The sequence below is a fragment of the Nicotiana attenuata genome, chromosome 10, assembly GCF_001879085.1.
Source record: "Nicotiana attenuata strain UT chromosome 10, NIATTr2, whole genome shotgun sequence".
NCBI lineage: Eukaryota > Viridiplantae > Streptophyta > Magnoliopsida > Solanales > Solanaceae > Nicotiana > Nicotiana attenuata.
The window spans coordinates 8674661-8684113 of record NC_031998.1 but is presented as its reverse complement, the minus strand read 5'-3'; positions in this window follow the sequence as shown (position 1 = coordinate 8684113).

Sequence of the window (9453 nt, the reverse complement as noted above, 5' to 3'; positions counted from 1 at the left end):
TTTTGACTTGAGGAGGTTCATCCCCACCTTTTCCACTCTTTGTAGTAACAGCCATGGCATGTCCCGTGTTGTTCCCACCCTTTGGGTTCACCGCCGTATCACTTGGTTTTGCCCCCTTAGGACGAGTGTTCAAAGCTTGCGAGATTTGGCCCAATTGAACTTCCAAATTGCGAATTGAAGTGTTGTGAGAGGCTAATTGAGCATCGGAGTCGGCATTCTTCTCCATCATTTATTTGAACATGTTCTCTATTCGACCCATTTTATTGTTGGAAGAACTCGGACCTTGGGAAGGATATGGAGGTGGATTGCTCGGTTGTTGAAACATCTAGGGCCTTTGAGAACCCGACACCCCCGATTGTTGTTGTTGTCCACCCTCCTTGGTTGTTGCCTCCCCAGTAGCCTTGATTAATGCCACTCCAGCTGCCTTGGTTATTTTGACCCTTCCAATTTCCTTGATTGCTTTGATTGTTCCAATTCCCTTGGTTATTTTGATTGTTCCAATTTCCTTGGTCGTTTTTTATTGTTCCAACTACCTTGATTGTTTGAATTCCAATTTCGTTGATTTCCTTGTGGTCGCCATTGTTGTTGATTCGGGCCTTGCTTGTTGTTTCTTTGCCCTTGGATGTTGTTCACATATTGTGCCTCCTCTTCTTGTTCATTGTATTGTTCATCTTGATCAAACTCACTATTATCTTGCACATAATTTTCAACCCGGTTTTGTACTTGAGGATCCTTTTGCCTTCTCTTGTTTACCATCATACTAACTCCCTCCATTGCATTGACTTACTTAGGACCTTGCACTTGTTGAAGTTGAGCTTTGGCTAGTTGATTCATTGTGGTGGTCAACTCGGCAATTGCTTTCCCATGATCATGTAATTCTTTGTGCAAGTGAATCACATTTGGATCACCTTGAGGAACATTTTCTCCACTTTGCCATGCCGATTAAGTGTCCGCCATTTCATCCAGAATCTCACAAGATTCTCCATACGACGTTGTCATGAAATTTCCACCGTCAAGTTGGTTGACCATGCATTGATTGGTAGTATTGATCCCCCTATAGAAAGTTTGTTGAATCATAGTCTCCGTCATGTCATTATTGGGGCATTCTTTGACCATTGTTCGGTACCTCTCCCATACCTCATGCAAAGGCTTGTTGGGTTCTTGTTTGAAAGCTAAAATCTCATCCCTAAGAGTTTCCATATGCCCGGGAAAAAGAACTTGGAAATAAATTTCTCGACCAATTCATCCCATGTATGGATAGAATGATTTGGCAACCTCTCTAACCAATCCAAGGCCTTCCCCGGTAGAGAGAAAGGGAATAGACTCAACCGCAAAGCATCTTCGGAGACGTTTGTCTGTTTACTCCCCCAGCAGTGTCAACAAATCCTTTCAAGTGCTTGTATGCATTTTGATTCGGAGCCCCGGTGAAGAATCCCCGTTGTTCCAACAGTGTAAGCATGAAATTTATGATTTGAAAGTTTCCCGCCCTAATGCGGGGCGGCACTATGGTACTTGCATACCCTTTATTCGGGAACACCCAGCCTCGTCGATTTTCTTGAGGTTCAAGAGGAACATCATCGACTTGGTCATCATCCCCATCATCCCCCAATGGTATGTTACCAAGAGGATCATTGTTGTTGAGAGCCATTATATCACCTACAATTGTTTCACAAAAATATTAGCAACACGGAAGGAAAGAAAGACAAATCACACACAAAACCAAATATATAACTAAATCCATTTTTAGCTCCCCGGCAACGGCATCAAAAATTGATCTCGACCAAATCACACCTCAAATTGGGGTTATGAAGCGGTCGATTGCAATAATAATTACCCAACTAGAAGTCGGGATCAATCCACAGGGAGCGTAGATGGGATTAGTGGTATATATTTGTACAAAGCGCGTAAAGTGTCTAAGTTGCACTTCCTCAAACTTTGTTTTGATTCTACTTCTAAATTAGGCTACGGTTTGCAAATATAAAATATGAAACTATAGAATAATGTTTTTGTGGTTGTTTTACAAATATGTAAAACGTCTAGGGCTGTGACTTCCACCTAGGTGTTTGCCTAACAGGTTGTGGGCTTTAGAGCGAGTTTCGTTGGTCGGGGTGTATTATATCAATCGACACAAATTTACCCACTCAATACCTCTCGGTAAGAGAGTGGTTTTGCCCAATTTGGCTTCTCAAGTCCAAATGGGCATTGCACAAAACAGTTAATAAATGATCAAGTCGGATTTTACTATCTCTAGGTTCAACCCTTTAATTAGGACTATCAATCTCTTGAGTCCATCCCAATTTCTTGTTAGCCAAGTTTTCCTAGACTAAGTCTCTCTTTCTCAAGAAGAGACTATGTCAAATAGGCTTGAGTCAATATTTGCAACAATCAATTCTACAATTATAGCAACGAACTAGGCCAAATACACACCCAACCATAAACAATCCCTAAATCAAACACCCATTAGGTACACACACTAGGGTTGGGTCACAACCCTAGCTAGAAATTTAGCTACTTATAGTGTGTAATGAAGAAAATAGAGAAGAAATGATAATTAAACTCATATTGAAATATTAAAAGACAAAAACCTAATGTTTAATCACTAAAGTAGGCTAAAGTTGCTAAAACCAGTAAAGAAAAACGGCTACAGATGTTTGGATATTCAAAACTTGACCTAATTTCATGAAAGAAATCTATTTATACACAATTGGAAATTCCAGACAAAATTGCCCTTTCGGAGGTTATACGGTCGCACAATTCCATGTGCGGTCCACACTTCTTCTTCAGTCTTGACAGGAGCTTGGTCTGCGGCCGCATAATTTTGGATTGCGGCCGCATGTTGCTTGCTTTGCGTTCCGCGCAATAGTGAGTGCGATCACACAAGCCCTTTCTGCGGATCGCACAAATTTGAGTGCGACTGCATGGCTAAGTTCTGCGACCGCACAATAGTTGTGCGGTTCGCACTTCCTTGAGGCTTGAACTAAGACTTCTCTGAACTTGAACTCTTCGATGTCTTCTGCGGCCGCACATTGCATTAGACCTCTGTTGGATTTTCTTTGTATTTTGTGGCCGTAGAAGGAATTTTGCGGCCATCTACGGCCCGCACATTTAGCCTTTTTCCTGCTTTTTGTCCTTGAGTTCATTTTACTCCTTTTTGAGTTGGATTTCATCTTTTTGGCTCATTTCCCAATGCTCCTGCAATTAAGCATATTTTATCAGTTTTCGAGAATACAATTAAGCACTTTTGGACGAAAACAAAAGTAAAAAGGTGCTATTAAGTATTCAAAATCTCAACTTATCAGGTTTTCAGCCGAGGAATCAAGATCAACCCCGACAAGATCAAAGCTATCGATGATATCACGGTAGTAGACGATGTGAAGGCCGTACAAAGGCTAATCGAGCATATTGCCGCCCTGGAGCGATTCATCTTGAGGTCCTCCGATAAGAGTCATCGATGTTTCTCGCTACTAAAGAAGAAAAACAACTTCGCATGGACTCCGAAATGCCAACAGGCCTTGGAAGAACTTAAGCGGTATCTATCGAGCTCGCCATTGCTTTACACGTTGAGGGCAGACGAACAACTATACTTGTATTTAGAAGTATCGGAAATAGCGGTAAGTGGAGTCCAAGTTGAGAAAGAACAAGGTATGCATTTCCAATTTATTATGTTAGCAGAACCTTAGGTGAGGCCAAAACTAGATATCCCCACCTAGAAAAATTAGTGCTCGCTTTGCTAAGCGCCTCTAGGAAACTAAAACCGTATTTTCAGTGCCATCCTGTATGTGTTGTGACTACTTACCCATTGTGAAATATAATGCATAATCCCGAACTCTCGGGACAATTGGCCAAATGGACCGTAGAAATCAGCTGGTACGATATTGAATATTGACCATGGACAACGATTAAGTCTCAAATTTTGGTAAATTTCATGGCCGATTTTACGCCGGCCCTAATTCCCGGGGTTGAAAGAGAGTTGTTGGTAAACTCGGGGACGTCTTCAGGAATCTGGATCCACTTTATGAATGGTTCCTTGAACGCAAAGGGGTCTGTACTTGGCATCGTATTGAAGCCACCTACAGGTAGTATAGTTAGACAATCTATTAGAACTGTGAAATTGACTAACAACGAGGCCGAATATGAGGCCATGATTGCAGGTCTCGAACTGGCCAAGAGCTTGGGGGCGGAGGTAATCGAAGCTAAGCATGACTCCCTCCTTGTGGTGAACCACGTTAATGGCACGTTCGAAGTCAGAGAAGAACGAATGCAAAGGTACCTAGATAAGTTGCAGGTAACATTACATCGGTTCAAAGAGTGGACTTTGCAGCACGTACCTTGAGATCAAAATAGCAACACCAATGCCCTTACAAATTAGGATTGTTGGTCGAAGACGACGAGCTCAACTCGGGGGCAGTTGTGCAGCTCATGAGATTGGTAGTTGAAGAAGCTCATGCCGAAATAAACTCCACAAGACTAACTTGGGATTGGAGAAATAAATACGTAGAGTATTTGAAGATCGGGAAACTGCCATCAGATCCAAAAGAATCGAGGGCCCTAGGCACGAAGGCAGCCCGATTCAGCTTGTCCGAGGATGGAACCTTGTTCAGAAGAATGTTCGATGGCCCGCTAGCAATATGTCTAGGACCGGAAGATATCGAATACGTTCTGAGGGCAGTCCACGAGGGCACCTGCGGAAATCATTCAGGAGCCGAATCATTGGTTCGAAAGATGATCAGAGCCGGCTATTACTGGATCGACATGGAAAAAGATGCGAAGGAGTTCGTACGAAAATGTGACAAATTCCAAAGACATTCTCTAATGATTCACCAACCCGGGGAATTACTGCATTCGGTCTTGTCACCATGGCCATTCATGAAGTGGGGAATGGACATCGTTGGCCCTCTTCCATGGGCACCAGGTAACGCTCAATTTATCTTATTTATGACTGACTATTTTTCTAAGTGGGTTGAAGCACAAGCGTACGAGAAGGTCAGGGAGAAGGAAGTCATCAACTTCATTTGGGACCACATCATATGTCGGTTTGGGATGCCATTCGAAATTGTATGTGACAACGGGAAATAATTTATCGGTAGCAAAGTGACCAAGTTTCTCAAAGATCATAAGATCAAAAGAATCTTATCGACACACCTTATCACCCTAGTGGGAACAGACAAGCCAAACCGACCAACAAAACCATAATCAGAAACCTTAAGAAAAGGTTAACCGACGCCAAAGGTAAATGGAAGGAGATCCTGCCCGAAGTCCTTTGGGCATATCGCACGACCTCAAAGTCTAGTACCGGGGCTACTCCATTCTTATTGCTTTATGGCGTCGAAGCTCTAATACGGGTCAAAGTCGGGGAGCCAAGTATCAGATTCCGATATGCAACAAAGGATTCTAATTACGAGGCCATGAATACGAGCCTGGAGCTACTGGATGAAAGGCGTGAAGTCGCCCTTGTTCGATTGGCTGCCCAAAAGCAATAGATCGAGAGGTATTACAATCGAAGGGACAACCTTCGATACTTCAATATCGGGGACTTATTACTAAGCAAGGTCACACTAAACACCCGAAATCCGAATGAAAGGAAGTTGGGTTCGAACTGGAAAGGACCGTACCAGATTCTCGAGGTCACCGGGAAAGGATCCTATAATGTCGGAATAATGAACGGAGAACAACTACCGAGCAATTGAAATGTAACTCACCTGAAACGATATTACTGCTAAGGTACGACCCCATTCATTTTCTTTTATTTCGGACTAACACTTGCAGGTGATCGACAAGAAAAAGCACGAAGTTTTTAGGTCTGAAAGCATGCGTTGCATTCTTTTTCCCTTGAATCGGTTCTGTCCCAAATGGATTTTTGGGCAAGGTTTTTAACGAGGCAACTGTGGATCATGCTAACTTAGAATCAAGGACCAATCACGAATCGATGCCAAAGCTAGCATTAACAGTATCCGAGGCTCCTCTACAATCAACCTCGAATACTGGGGATTACCCTCGGATATCGACTATAGCAAGGAAAGAAGCTTCGTAGCTGAAGGGTATCGATCAGTTGGATTTACTGTAAGGGCCAAACGGTCAAACGAACCGTGCCCACATAGGCTGCTCGAACCCTGACATTAAATATGCATACATATATTACTATTATACACAAGAAGTCTCTTCCTTGCAATTATCTTATGTTTTAAAATTTCTTCTTTACATCCCTTAAAGAATTTCCTACTTTCGATCTCCTAAAAGGCAACGAGCTGGAGGGCCGCTTATAATCGGAGTTTGAATGATCGCTCCCTAACTCGGGGAGTGCCGTCCAAAAACAAACTCGGGCGGCCCAATCTGCTAGACCTCAGGGGCATAAGACCTGTTAGGCAACCCCCGAATTTTAAAGGCCACGACCACCCACGCTCGGGGACTGTTATCTTGGGCAAGCCCGGATAACTCGGGAAAGCAAGTCAAATGGGTGGCTCCCGAACTAAAAAGCTATGGCCACATTAACACAGTTCGGAGACGTCCGAGACCCGTAACAAAAACTAGGCCTTCAAAAAAAAATTCATAACTGGTTCTAAAGGCTACCCTCAGCAAGCTATAACCTAAGAATCCCTACAATGCCTTAACAAAAAGTAACATTAAAGGCAAGGTTTGTTCGAACCTTCGAACATAACCTACTTATTTCTTGCTAAGGCATTTCGACTTTTTTGCAAACACAAATGATAAAATAAAGGAAAAATCAAAAAGCTAAAAGGGAAAGAAAGCCTTGTATATATTTACCAAATATTCTTTTTACAGGTCCAAATGGGCCCGATACAGAAATTTACAATTGCCAAAACGGCAAAGAAAAAATGACTAAAAAGATCCTAAGCGGCCTAATTTTCATCGGGAGCCGCGTCGTCGCCTCCGGTTCCTTTGCCGCCTTCGGGCCCATCCGAGTCTTCTGATCCCTCAGAATCCTCCTCTTCGGGATAAGCCAGCTTCCTGGCCTTGGCCTCGGATACCTTGGCATTCTCGCCTCAACCAGCAGGTCGAAGCCCTGAGCTTAAACTCCTTCAAGGGCATCCCTTCAGGATTGCCACCTCATGTGTTCCACCAAGTTTTTCACTTGGACCTGAGCCGCCTCAGCATCAGCCTTATGCTGGGCCACCTTCTCATCAGCTTCGGCCTTGACCATAGCAATCTCTAACCTTGACGCCTCAAATTCCTTGGCCAGATTTTCTTGGCTAGAAACCGCCGAGCTCAGTTGAGATCGGATCTCCTCGATTATTTTGGCCTGGGTCGAGGTCTTTTCCTCTGCAGCTAGGAGCTGGGCCTCGGTCGATGCTAGTTGTGCCTGGACAGCCTCCTTTTTCCGAGGCTAGGAGGTCCATGTTTTTCTTTCACTCCTCGGCCTCTGCTTTTATCGTGTCCACCTGCGCCTGGAGTTGCCCGATCTGTTCAAGCCTCTTTTGGACCTGCAGAATCGGATCGTTAGCCACTGTGTCCAAATTGTCGTCGCTATATTCAAGTACTCGATTTACCTGCTCGACCCATTTGGCATGCTCCTTCCGAGCCGCCTCCAACTCAGCTTAAAGTATTTCACTAAGAAGCTTGTAGGTGTCCCTCTTCTCAGTGAGCTCCCAAACCCTGGCCTCATGTTGGGTAAATTCCTCCTGATATTAGAGGAAAGTTTCATGGTGGAGTACCGAGGCCTGCAAGCATAGAGAAAGGTGTTACGATTCTCTGCAACTTGAAATCTAAAGTACATAATAAAGAGAGACTCGAAGTTACCCAATTCAACGCATGTTGAGCTTTATTGAATAGGCAGGGCGCTTCCACCTCGTCCATCTTGGCCTGGTCCTCTTCGGTCACCAACCACAGAAGATAGCTAGAAACCCCCATGGGGTAGAGAAAACCCGGGCATCCTTCGGGATAGAGAAAAATTTACCGCTTTTGGTCAGCATCAATACTCGGGGTCGGGAACCGATCCACCAACCTTGGGCTCGAAAATGACCCACTTTCTCCCGATGATGGTACCTTCTTTGGCACCGATAAGTCACCAAACCCTGTGCGTCCTCCGAGGCAGTAGATTCTAACCCATGTAAGAAGTGGTTAAGGTCTGCTGCCCCCTGAGGCCCTTCGTGAGAACAACCTTCTAGCATACCGGCCTCGTTGATCATGGAATCGGAGAATAGAGGAGACCCGATGAGGTCAATCGCCCCAAGAACATCTTTCAGGACACTTTCCTCTGCTCGAGAAGTAACAGCCCCAGTCTCCCTCTTGACCCCCTAGCTTGGGCAAAGCAGCCTTACCCCTTTCCGGTTCAGAAGTCCCGGCCAATGTGTTCTCGGCAGCCTCCCCTGCTTAAGGCAATGCAGTATGGATTCGCACTCGAGCCACTAGCTAGGAATGTTCTTCTTCTTCTTCGGACTCATACCTCAGCCGGCGAATTGAGTCTAATGGGAGGGTGCCGGTACTTTCCTTAGGTTTATGCGCCTGCCTCTTTTTTGATTTCTGCTTCTCCGAGTTCGGGGAACTCGGAGCCCCTTTTCTTTTCTTCTCGTTGTCCTGCTTCAGAGCAGGTGGTTGGGGGAGGACATCTTCATCACCGGATGGGGGCCTCATCGCAACATCTTTCCCAAGGCCTACAAAGAAAAAGAGATGAGTAAGCTTGGAAAGAAACCCAAGTAATGTCAGCTCTAGGAAAGAATCTTATCGTGAGGACGGGCCTCCCACCGGCCCTTTAAAAGTTTGCGCCATGCACGCTCAGAGTAGGGCTTCTGTGATACGATTCCCTCGACCCACTCCTTGAGTCGAGGAACTGCGTCCGGCATCCGAGCAACAGTTGCACCACGAAACATTGATTAGGTGAAAGGAAAGGGAAAAACAATAAGTAAAATCTTAAAAGTGAAGTTATACTTACGCTTCATGTTCCACTTCTCGGGAAAACTCGAATGAACCGGCCAAACCAGCCTCGATCTCGATCTTCATCTATGCTCAAGAATTGGGCCTTAGTAGCCCGACGGGCAAGATTTATCAATCCCCCTCGGTAGAATCGGGGACTGTATAGACGCATAAGATGGTCGATGGTGAAGGGGAACTTTTTGAGCTTGCTCAAAAAGAAACGAAGAAGAATAACAATCCTCCAAAAATAAAGGATGAATTTGCCCGAGCGTCACTGCATACCTTTTGCAAAAGGCTATGATAATTGGGTATAGAAGGCCCAACGTGAAGGGATAAGTGTAAACACTTAGAAAATCCTCCACGTGGGTAGTGATTGATTCGGGCGTAGGCACCACCAGGTGTTTACCGGCCTAATACAATCTTCCTTGACTTTGGGGAGGAGATTGTTAGTGATGGAGCATATATACCTCGAGACCGGCTCGCATCGACCTGGTACGGAAGGAGTTTTCTCGATCTTGAAGTTTCCCCAGTTGGGCACCCGTAGGAACGAACATAGTTGAGGGGGGTTCCAGTGTCTTTTCCTCA